This window comes from Macadamia integrifolia, chromosome 11 (assembly GCF_013358625.1).
Source record: "Macadamia integrifolia cultivar HAES 741 chromosome 11, SCU_Mint_v3, whole genome shotgun sequence".
In the NCBI taxonomy this organism is placed as follows: domain Eukaryota; kingdom Viridiplantae; phylum Streptophyta; class Magnoliopsida; order Proteales; family Proteaceae; genus Macadamia; species Macadamia integrifolia.
In genome coordinates, this window is record NC_056567.1 from 14,536,315 (window position 1) to 14,547,639 (window position 11,325).

Consider the following 11,325-nt stretch of genomic DNA (forward strand, 5'->3'; position numbering starts at 1 on the left):
GAACTTGGTGGGATCCTTCAAAATATGGGAGGGGTCCTCTATTTATAGCATTGGACCTCTTGGTTGACCTTCTATTCATATGAAATTTCTTTCCTCCTTATAAAGGAGCCCATGTGGCTACATATGGGAAAAAATATTTCTCCCAAAGCCAAGACAAAATTTTACTTGGTTACTAAGGGTTCTAAAGTCGTCTAGGATGTTTTTTTAGGTGCAACTCTTGGTTGGTAAGGAAGAAATATGGTTTTCACATGAAGATCCACACAATCCTTATATTTTCTTAGGAGACGACATATAACAGCTTACGGGTGACACGTAACGACATTTGGCCCGTGCCTGTTAAGGGCCAAACAATGTCTTCTAATATGGAAATGGTGTCACACAGAGTCAGAGTCAAAACTCGCTCAGAAGGATTTTATGGTTTGATCTAATTAAGCCCTTTGCTTGAACCAAGATTATATTTGAGGTATTTGGGTTGATCTTAGTATATCAAAGGCGAAAATATTTTTATTAATTTTAAAACTCCTAAGTCAACATAGATGCAAAGAACATTACTATGGGCAAGAAAGAAAGAAATTGGGGATATATATATACATATTAGTAAAAACATACATGCAAATGCACGTGGGGGCAAAAATTACTAATAATAAATCAAAGCTAAATGTGTTGTCTTGTGTTGTGTGTGTGTGTGTGTGTGTGTCTGTGTGTGTGTGAGAGAGAGAGAGAGAGAGAGAGAGAGAGAGAATAGATTATTTAAAATCGAAATATTTAAGTCTCTTACATCTGTAACGCAACTTTGAAATTTAAAATTATTCAAAAACCAAAATGTTTGTCCAAAGAAAATGTATTTCTTGCATTGAGTACCAAGATGTTTGCTCACATTTTTGAATATCATAGGCTGTTTTAATCCGTTCATGAATCATAGAATAAAGACAATACACATTCTGAAATAACCTAGAGGTGGAGGTGAATAGGTTATACTAGTGAAAATTTAATCTTTTCAAAATAATTATCCCAAGTGTGATTAAAAGAAACAAAAGCTGCTGAATAAAAGTCATAAACACACAACACCAAGATTTATAGTGGTTCGACTCAATCTGAGTCTAGTCCTTTCCCAACAAGAATCATCTTATAAAGTATTCCACTAGTTCTTCCTTTCAGTACAATAGGTAGGGAAGAAAACCTTTACAATTTTTTTATAGATAAGAGTATCCTTACAAATCCCCTTTACAGGCAGAGATGTGCCTTTACAATCTCTTTTACAGGTATAGAGGCACCTTACAATCTTCTTTAAGGTAGAGAGACACCTTACACTCTTTTAAGGATAAGAGAACCCTTACAATCTCTTAAGGATGAAAGGGTCATTACATAAGCCTAAGTATAGTCTAGACTTAATGTAAAATAGAAAATGGAGAAGTGGAATAAAAGAGGATTACCTCTAGTGTGGTGCAAATGAAATATGCAATAATGATAGAATGAATGCACTTTTGAAGTCTTATTAATGTTTGTAATGTAAATGCTAAGATGTAGACAAAGACTTGTAGATAAGCTTGAGTTCCACTTAAATGAAAAATGAAGAACTTGAACTAAAGAGATGGTGTAGACCATTTCTCACTTCTAATGCTCAAATAATGCTCCTCCAAAATTAAGATTAATTATTAATTAATGAGTAGCATTAGAGGTATTTATAGGTGAGCTTAAGAGAGCATTTTAGGTAGCAAATTAGGCTCTAACAGTCGTATTCTGGGTCCACCAGTCGATCACCATCGGTAGCCGGTCGACCGGAAAGAGTCATTACAGTAAAATATAGCCATTACAGCCCTTTCAGGTAGTCATAGATCAACTGGGACTTTTTGTCGATCAACTGGCTATGGTCTCATACAATTTTGATTGACCGGAGCTTCCAGTCAGTCGACCGCCAACATGACAGACTCTGTTTTGATAGAATGTTGTCACACTGACCAGTTGTCAGTTTTTTTACTATAACTTTTTGGTCCGACCTTGGATTGACTAAATCTATTTGCGTTAGAATTATGACTCAATTTCTTACAACTTTTATGAAGGGCCAATCTCCTGATATTAACTCTAAGGTTACCCAAAATGCCCTTGATTCAGGTCATTGTGATTTTTACAGAATTTCACTAGAATATATTTTTCCTAATATGTTCCTCACCACTTAGAGACTTTCCATACTTGGTCAAGGTACGCTCTATGGTCATTCTAGTATGATACAATGCACATGTATGTGGTGAATGCACGTATATATGTGGAAGTTACAAATTATATTAAAAAGAACCAATCTATCATAGTGGTCTTCTTTTTCACTTGAACCTTCCACTTTTTGGCACTTTATCTTCTTTTCTTCTTGTTTGCAATTCCATGTCTTTGAACTTCATGTCTTGATATCTTGAAGCTTGAATTCATTTGATGACTTTAATCTTCATTTCATTCATCAAGTTTAATCTTTGATATGAAGTCTCTACAAAACAATACTTGAAGGTAAATTGTGAAATATTTTCATATGTTTATTATCATCAAACCCAACTATAGGAGTGTGGGCATATCCCTAACAATCTCCCCCTTTTTAATGATAACAAACAAATGATTCTCAAATAAAATAAATAATTAATTATCAATTTCACAATTTCTCCCCCCTTTGTCAATAGCAAAAAGTAGGGTTAAAAAATCTCTATATTGTCTTTCCCCCTTTTTAACCTTGACAAGGAGTGTGAGCAAAATAGCTCCCCCTAAGGGTATGCTTAAGAGAAAAAAAATAAGCATGTAGTCAAGACTAAGCCATGCTCCCCTAAGCATATGCATCATGTAAAAATGTATTCAAATAATGAGTATTAAGGTGAAGCTCTCCCTAAAAATATACAATAGATGTCAATAAAGCTAACATACATTCCAGCAAGATAGAACATTAAAAATTCTAAGATGGTTGATGATGCCAATCATTGCCAATTTTGACAAATATTCTAGTGTTCTAAATTTTCTAGCAAATATATCTATTAGAGAACCTTTTGGAGTTGGATATTTGATCGCTTCTCTGATAATGCCAAATCAACCATCAGTGCATCATCCATCTTTTACTTTGGCTCTTTAAGCCAATAGAATCAAGCATATAATGATCCCCATAATCTCATGGGTCCATCCATGTTACAATCAAAATATCCCTTGGGTTTCCAAACCCTTTTGGGTGTGTGAGGTCTAAATGGTGTGTATGACCTTTGTGAATCATATATTTCATAATGTGCAGGTGGCCTATAAGACTTAACATCTCTTTGAGTCTTATATGGTCTATAAAGTGGATAAGGCCTTTGTGGTGCATATGATTGTTGTAGAGTACGTGACCTATAATGTGTTTGTGGCCAATAGGGAGTATGTGATCTAAAATCCCTTTGAGATTTGAAATTCCTTTGAGGTCTATCATGCCTCTTAGAGCAAGTGTAATAATATTCATAATAGACGTTATTCCTTTTTGGAACTTGCCTTTGGTCATAATGGGGATTTCTTCTCTTTGGAGTTACTAACTTTCCTTTTTCTTTCTTCTGAGGTGAGGTTCCACCATCATAGCCAAGTCCTTCTTTATCTTGAGGACTCTTGCCTTCGGATCCTAGTAGGGTATCCAAGGTCTTTTGACCTTAGGTGAAGATGTGTAGAGTGGATTTCAATGTATCATTTTCTTTTTCTAATTCATCCACTTGGGAGGTTAAGATTCCTATTCTATTATTCAAGTCTCTTATCTCATTCTCTAAAGACAGAATAGAAGTCTCCAATTGAAGGCCATCCTCATAAAAAGCTTCAAAGGTTTCTTGGAGGTCATCTTCATATAAATCATTATTATCAATGGATTTACAAATTGGAGAGTGTACCTCATTTTCTTCATCCCCAGGTGCTATGAGCGCCAAGTTTGTGACTTCCTCATTTGAGTCATTATTGTTGGCTTCAACATCACTTGTATCCCAAGTTTATTCAGAAATATAAGCCTCCTTTTTATTTTTCAATTTTAGACAATCGGGTTTTAAGTGGCCAGACTTCCTACATTCATAACAAACATTTTTTTTTTGTTAGTATATGGATCTTTGTCATTTGAAAAATATTTACTTTTTTTTTCATGTGGGGTTGACTCTTGTATTGCTTGCTCCCCTTATTTGTAAAATTTTCTAGTGACACGTGAGATTTTCTCTTCTATGTCAAATTTTTCATCATTATCTTCATTGCTTACTTCTTCAACAGTTTAGGAAGATTTTAGTGCAATGGTCCTTTTTCTATAGTTCTCCAAACAAGAAAGTTATATCCATAAATAAAATTCTTAAATCTATATTTTAGAAGGAGAAGTTTTCTCCATTAAAGTATGGAGGCCTAGATGTATTCATTTCTTCAGGTGATCGATTAAATGTGGCCATGGTCTTTGACTCACTTTAAGATAAATTAGTCTTAAATAATTTAAGCTCCCGCTCTGATACCAATTGAAATAATCTAGAGGGGGTGAATAAGTTATACTAGTGGAAATTTAATGTTTTCAAAATAATTATCCCAAGTATGATTGAAAGAAACAAAAGCTGCTGAATAAAAGTTACAAACACATAACACCAAGATTTTTAGTGGTTCGACCCAATCCAAATCTAGTCCACTCCCTACAAGAATCCTCTTGTAAGGTATTCCACAAATTCTCTCTTTCAGTACAGTAGGTAGAGAAGAAAACATTTACAATATTTTTACAGGCAGAGAAGCGCCTTTACAATCTTCTTTACAGGTAGAGAGGCACCTTATAATCTTCTTTAAAGTAGAGAGGCACCTTACACTCTTTTAAGGACAAAAGGATCCCTACAATCTCTTAAGGATGAGGGTCCTTACATAAGTGTTAGGATTTAAAATATAACCGCAAGCGTACAGATCAGTGTAGCTACAGGTCGAACATAGGGAGAGCATCCACTTTATTTTTGGCTTCTTTTAATAATGCGAAAGTAAACCAATTAATGGTTGTGATTTAATTCTAATTACCATCCTTAACATATGTATCTAAAATAAGTCCTAACCATTCATCATCTAAGAATTTAAATACGCAAGCCACGCAATTAAAATGAAATAAATAAATAACTAAAAATAAATAACTCACGCAATTAAAAAGCAATGAAGAAAAAAAATGCTGAAATAAAAATAAAATAAAAAAATAGGATAAAGCTAGAAAGAGGCTCACTAGTAGATTTCTCTACTTAGCCCGAGGCATGCATCATTATATAAGCTTCCCTACTTGATCAGAAAGTTACTCTACTTGGCTTTAGGGAAAGGGAGGCAAACCATTCGTCATCTAAGAATTAAAATACGCAAACCACGCAATTAAAATGAAATAAATAAATAACTAAAAATAAACAACTCATGCAATTAAAAAGTAATGAAGAACAAAAATACTGAAATAAAAATAAAGTAAAAGAAATGGGATAAAGCTAGAAAGAGGCTCACTAGTAGATTTCTCTACTTAGCCTGAGACATGCATCATAATATGAGCTTCCCTACTTGATCAGAAAGTCACTCTTATAAAAGTTACTCTACTTGGCTTTAGGGAAAGGGAGGCAATTAAAATAAAAACAATAAAATGATGGTTCTATGGCTAGGAGGGGCAAAGCCAACACATACACTAGCCATGAACCTTGGGGAAAAGGGAAAGCAATAATTTAATAACTGAAATTAAAATACTAAATTAAGAAAGAAAGGGTAGTCAGAAGAAAAAATGAGAGGGGGGAGAGAAGACTATTGAAGAAGCCTACCTACTTGAATCAATGCTTGAGCTTGAAAGCTTTGGTAATTTAAGATACTGCCAACCCTAAAAATCATATATGGAATTAATCAAATCTGAAATTTCGCCTAGAGAAAACAAATCTTGAAAAGAAAAAAAACTAAACTTGAAAAAGAGATGCTTCATGGCTCGTGATTTTATCATATAGATCTAAGCCTAGAACTATAACTTAAAAATTACAACTCAATTGCATAAATCATAAACATAAAAGGTTGAATAAAAATAAAATAATGTTTGCATTAATTGAAATAAAAAAGCTATTACAAAAGTGATTAAAGCAAAAACAAAGAACTAAAACTAGAGAGAGAGAGAGAGAGTAACTAAAAAAAAACCCTAGAAGAAGAATGAAGTGTCTCCCCTCCTCTTACATGAATTGTATTTATAAGGAATGAGGAGATAGGGTAACAAATTTCTCTTTCCTAAAAGGGAGAAACCCACAATTGGTAGGTGAGATCTTTTGAGACCAAAAGTGCTAAGGTGGAGGAGAGAGAAGAGAGAAATAAACTTGGAGAAATTTTCTATAATTTTTTTTGCTTATTTTCTTTCCCTTTTTCTTTATTTATTTTTCTAATCTTTTTCTCCCCCTCTTTAAATCTTACGCATAACCCTTGTTGGCCGATTTTTTTTTTCCTTTGGATGATTTTCCTTATTTTTTTTTTTTTATCCTTGGACATTTTCTTTCTTGGTTTGTGTGATTTAGACAATCTTCTGGTGATAATGTGGAGGAGAGAGAAGATTTGGTTTTTTTTTTTTTCTTTCCTTTTTTTTCTTCTCTTCTTGCGCAAGAAACCCCTCCCAAGATTTTCCTTGCTTTGAAGATTTGGACAATCTTCTAATTTGATGTGAAAATCCCCTCCATGCCCTTAGTGCTTTAAGTGAGTGAAAAGTAGGAAATCTTTAAAAAAATTCTCCAAAAAAAAAGATAACCATGAAATTCGAACTTGAAACCTCCTGGTGAACAAAGGAATTTTTCACACCATAATTCACCAAACTACACTAGGTAGTTGTTGTTAGAGAAATATTACGCCCGATAATACTTAAGACCTTTAAAATACAAAACCTGCAAAAAGAGAGTAAAACCCAAGGTAGCTCCATTCTTAATATTTAAAAATGCATGCTTTACTACTTAGATTTCATACATAAATGTGCTCATCAACAAGCCTAAGTACAGTCTAGACTTAATGTAAAATAGAAAATGGAGAAGTGGAATAAAAGAGGATTACCTCCGATGTTGTGGAAATAAAATATGCAATGATGATAGAATGAATGCACCTTTCGAAGTCTTCTTAATGCTTGTAATGTAAATGCTAAGATGTAAAATGAAGACTTGTAGATGAGCTTGAGTTCCACTTGAATAAAAAATGAAGAACTTGAACTCAAGAGATGGTGTAGACCAATTCTCACTTCTAATGCTTAAATAATGCTCTTCCTAGATTGAGATTAATTGTTAATTAATAAGAAGCATTAGAGGTATTTATAAGTGACCTTAGGAGAGCATTTTAGGCAGCAAATCAGGCTGTAATGGTCATATTCTGGATCGACCGCCATCGGTAGCCGATCGACTGAAAAGAGTCGTTACAACAAAATATAGTTGTTACAACTTCCAGGCAGTCACCGATCAATCGAGACTTTTTTTCGATCGATCGACTATGGTCTCAAACAATTCTGGTCGACCGGGGCTTCCAGTCGATCGACCACCAACATGAAAGAATTTGTTTTGACAGAGTATTGTCATACTAATCAGTTGTTAGTTTTTTTACCATAACTTTTTGTTCTGACCTTGGATTGACCTGAATTTAGTTACGTTAGAATTGTGACTCGATTTTATACAACTTTTATGAAGGGCCAATCTCCGGATACCAACTCTAAAGTTACCCAAAATGTCCTTGATTCAGGTCATTGTGGTTTTTATAGAATTTCACTAGAACATATTTTTCCTAATATGTTCCTCACCACTTAGTGTGATACCCTACTTTTTAAACCTAATCTAATTTCCTGGTTGGTTCGATTTGGTCTTGCAGAACTTGAACCTGAGTGAGTCGGGGCAAGTACCTTATGGAACATAATGGCAAGGGTGACTCTGAACTTAGGTTGGCCAAATGAGTTGGAGTCAGTGCTTAGTGAAATCCGCATATCCAAACTGTGCACTTGCACATATCACGAGGCCATATACATATAATAAAGGTATGTAATCATATTTTATGTCAAGTACGCATATCAATCAATCACTGGGAGTGAAATACTTGTCAGGGTCGAGCCCCATTGAAAATCCCAATGTTTAGGCTAAGTTCTGACTGACTCCTGGTCATAAGTCGGTCAGACCCACCAATGTGACCTACCACTCAGTCTTTAGATATTTTGACCCCACTATAAATAGCATTTATTACCTTTCTTTCACCTCATTTACTGTTTTACACGGTGGGTGAGAAAATTAAAGAAGAGAGAAAAAAAACGAAAGAGGAGAGAGGAAGGAAGAAGAAAATAGGGAAGAAGATGATCGTTGTGCATCTTCGGGCTCAGATCTCTTGAATCTGACACCAGATTTGCGATCCTCATCTCGAGATCTACGATTTGAGGTGAGTAAAGTCCATATTCCTTAAGCCTTTATGAAACCCAAAGTGAAACCCTTCGATTTGGGTAGAAATCCTTTGGATCTTGTTATAATCTTTTGAAAATATGAATCTAAGGTTTAATAGAAGTTCTATATGTTGTTTATGAATGATTTAGAGGAAGACTTGCAAGATTTGTGAAGCTTTTGTTGATCTCTTGAGCTAAAGAGAAGGATTTGAGGGTTTGAGGTGTTCTTGAGCAAAGAGGTAATATCCATGCTTAAGACATTGGATTGACCTTAGATCTAGGTTGGAATCATGATTTGGAGCCTTAGATTTGTGGAAAATGCAATCGAATCGACCCCTTAATTGTTTCCCCAAGGTGGGATGAAGAATAGGGGAGAACAGCAAAACCTCGATCACGAGTGGTGAGTGCCTGGAAATGGACGGGACCCACCAATCCAGCGCCCGCCTATCTTGGGTGGGCTGCTAGCTTGACTGACAAGCAAGGATTAGTGGGTGCCTTGCTAGCCGCTCTTGGCCTCCCGATCCAGGCAGTATTCCTAGATTGATAGGCAAGCAAGGACTAGTGGGTGCCCTGCTCGTTGATCGACCTACCAATCCAACTTCTCTGATTCCGATTGGACCCAAATTTTTTGGGTAACCTACTCTTGTGATTCTAAACACATTGGAATCATCAAACGTCACTGGTTATGACCTTAAAGTGGAGGTATATTAAACCTAACTCTTTTATGATAAGTTGTATTAGAACTCACGTCATTGCATGTTGGATCTACCTCGTACCAAGGGTGATCATAGTACACAAATAAGTAAGTGTGAAGAGGACATTGCATCATGTCATTTTGATTGTAGACTAGTCATGTCATCATTTATTATTGTGTAGACTAGTCATCCATGAATGCCATTGCATGCATTGATGTGTACATTATGAAATTCAATTATGATTTAACATGTTGATATATTTAATTGTTAAATTTCTGTTCTTGTTTCCTGATGTGAGATGGGTGATTTTAACAATTGATTATGATGCTTGTTAGACTAGATGTCGTAGTCAGCTTGGACACTAATGCATTGGTGGCCCATGGTATGGGACGCGATGGCACTATGTAGTCATACTATCTCACATAGGAGCATGCGGTTAGGATTGACATATCCCTGTGCTACGACCCTTCCTAGCAGGTGTTTAGGTGTTAGGTATATCCTATCGACAACTTCAGTGATATAATAGAGGGCCAATCATATTGTTTTGAAATTTAATGTCGCTCTGGGTGAGCATTTTGCTTTAATGTCGTTATGGGTGAGCAATTACTTTAATGTCGCTTTGGGTGAGCATTTTACTTTTCGGTACCAACGACTGGCTTTCTCCGATAACCCTGTGGGTGTATCGCGGGATGGGGCTTGCCACTTGGACCCGAGGCATACGCGCACTGTGGTTGTGAGTAACACATAACCTATGACTTAGAATTGTTGTCTAGGTGGACTAAAATAATAAAATGAACTGCATGCATATAGGTTCATTTGTATTGTGCATACTTGTGTGGTCTTTATTTTCACTTATTGGGTTAGTGAGCTCATCCCACGTGCACACCATTTTTAGTTGATCTTAAAGGTTATCCGACCAGAGAACTAGAGCCGGGACCCACCATGAAATTTTCAGTTGAGGACTGGTGGGTCCCTGAAGACCTTGGGCAAGGGGTCGAGTGCCCGTGCGAAAGCTGTGTTGCGAGTCAGCAACACTGGTACTATACAAGGATTCTTTTTTTTATTTATTTTGTGAATGTTACCCCTTTTGTGCTCTGAATGTTTAAATTGTACTTCTTATGTATATATCACGCCTATGGGCCCACATGTAATTATGTTATGCAATACAATTTGGGTATCAAAAGTATTGGGGTATTTACAGATATGTACAGGTAAGACTTCAGCTAAAATACAAAATTTTATTTGAGTTAGTGTGTGTATGCTGTGTTGTGATTACTGTGTCATGTGATTTTGGCAGGTTTTGGGTTAACAGGGGTTAACTCGGTCACTGGTCCGGTTCTGTGTGGAACGGGGTGTGACACTTAGAGACTTTGCATACTTGGTCAATGTATGCTCTATGGTCATTCTAGTATAATGCAATGCACATGCATACGGTGAATGCACGTATATCTGTGGAAGTTACAAATTACATTAAAAATGACCAATCTATCCTAGTGGTCTTCTTCTTCACTTGAACCTTCCACTCTTTGGCACTTCATCTTATTTTCTTTTTGTTTGCAATTCCATGTCTTTGAGCTTCATGTCTTGACATCTTGAAGTTTGAATTCTTATGATATCTTCTTCAAGCATTAATGCCAATATGTTGATACTCTTCATTTGATGACTTCAATCTTCATTTCTTCCTTTCATTCATCAAATTTGATCTTTGATATGAAGTCTTTACAAAACAATACTTGAAGACAAATTGTGAAATACCTTCATATGTTTGTTATCATCAAAACCAACTATAGGAGTGTAGGCATATCCCTAACACATTCCACCCATGTTTACAATAAATTGTTTCACCTTAGCATAGCAATTTTTTTTTTTTTCAAATGAATAGCCCTATGCATTCAACTAACAAAGCACGGAGATAGAAATAGAACATCAAGTATATGAACATACTTACAACTTATCAAATTACTTAAATACTTAAACACATATTCCAATAATAACCTGCAAATAAAAACAAGGAGTATCTCCTTCCCACTTCCACTCTTTAACAAGTGCCCAACATATAATGAGTTTCTAGAAGCTTCATATCTGATCAACTGATCTACTATAAAGTAACCCGGCCTTCTTCTCCACTGAAATGTTATTTTTACCAGAACATAAGTATCTCAACTTCCTAATCAAATGAGAAATATCTCCAAGGACCTGAGTTTGGAGAGTGCATTTATCCAATAATTGTAGTTAAGCCTCAACCACCCCCCCCCC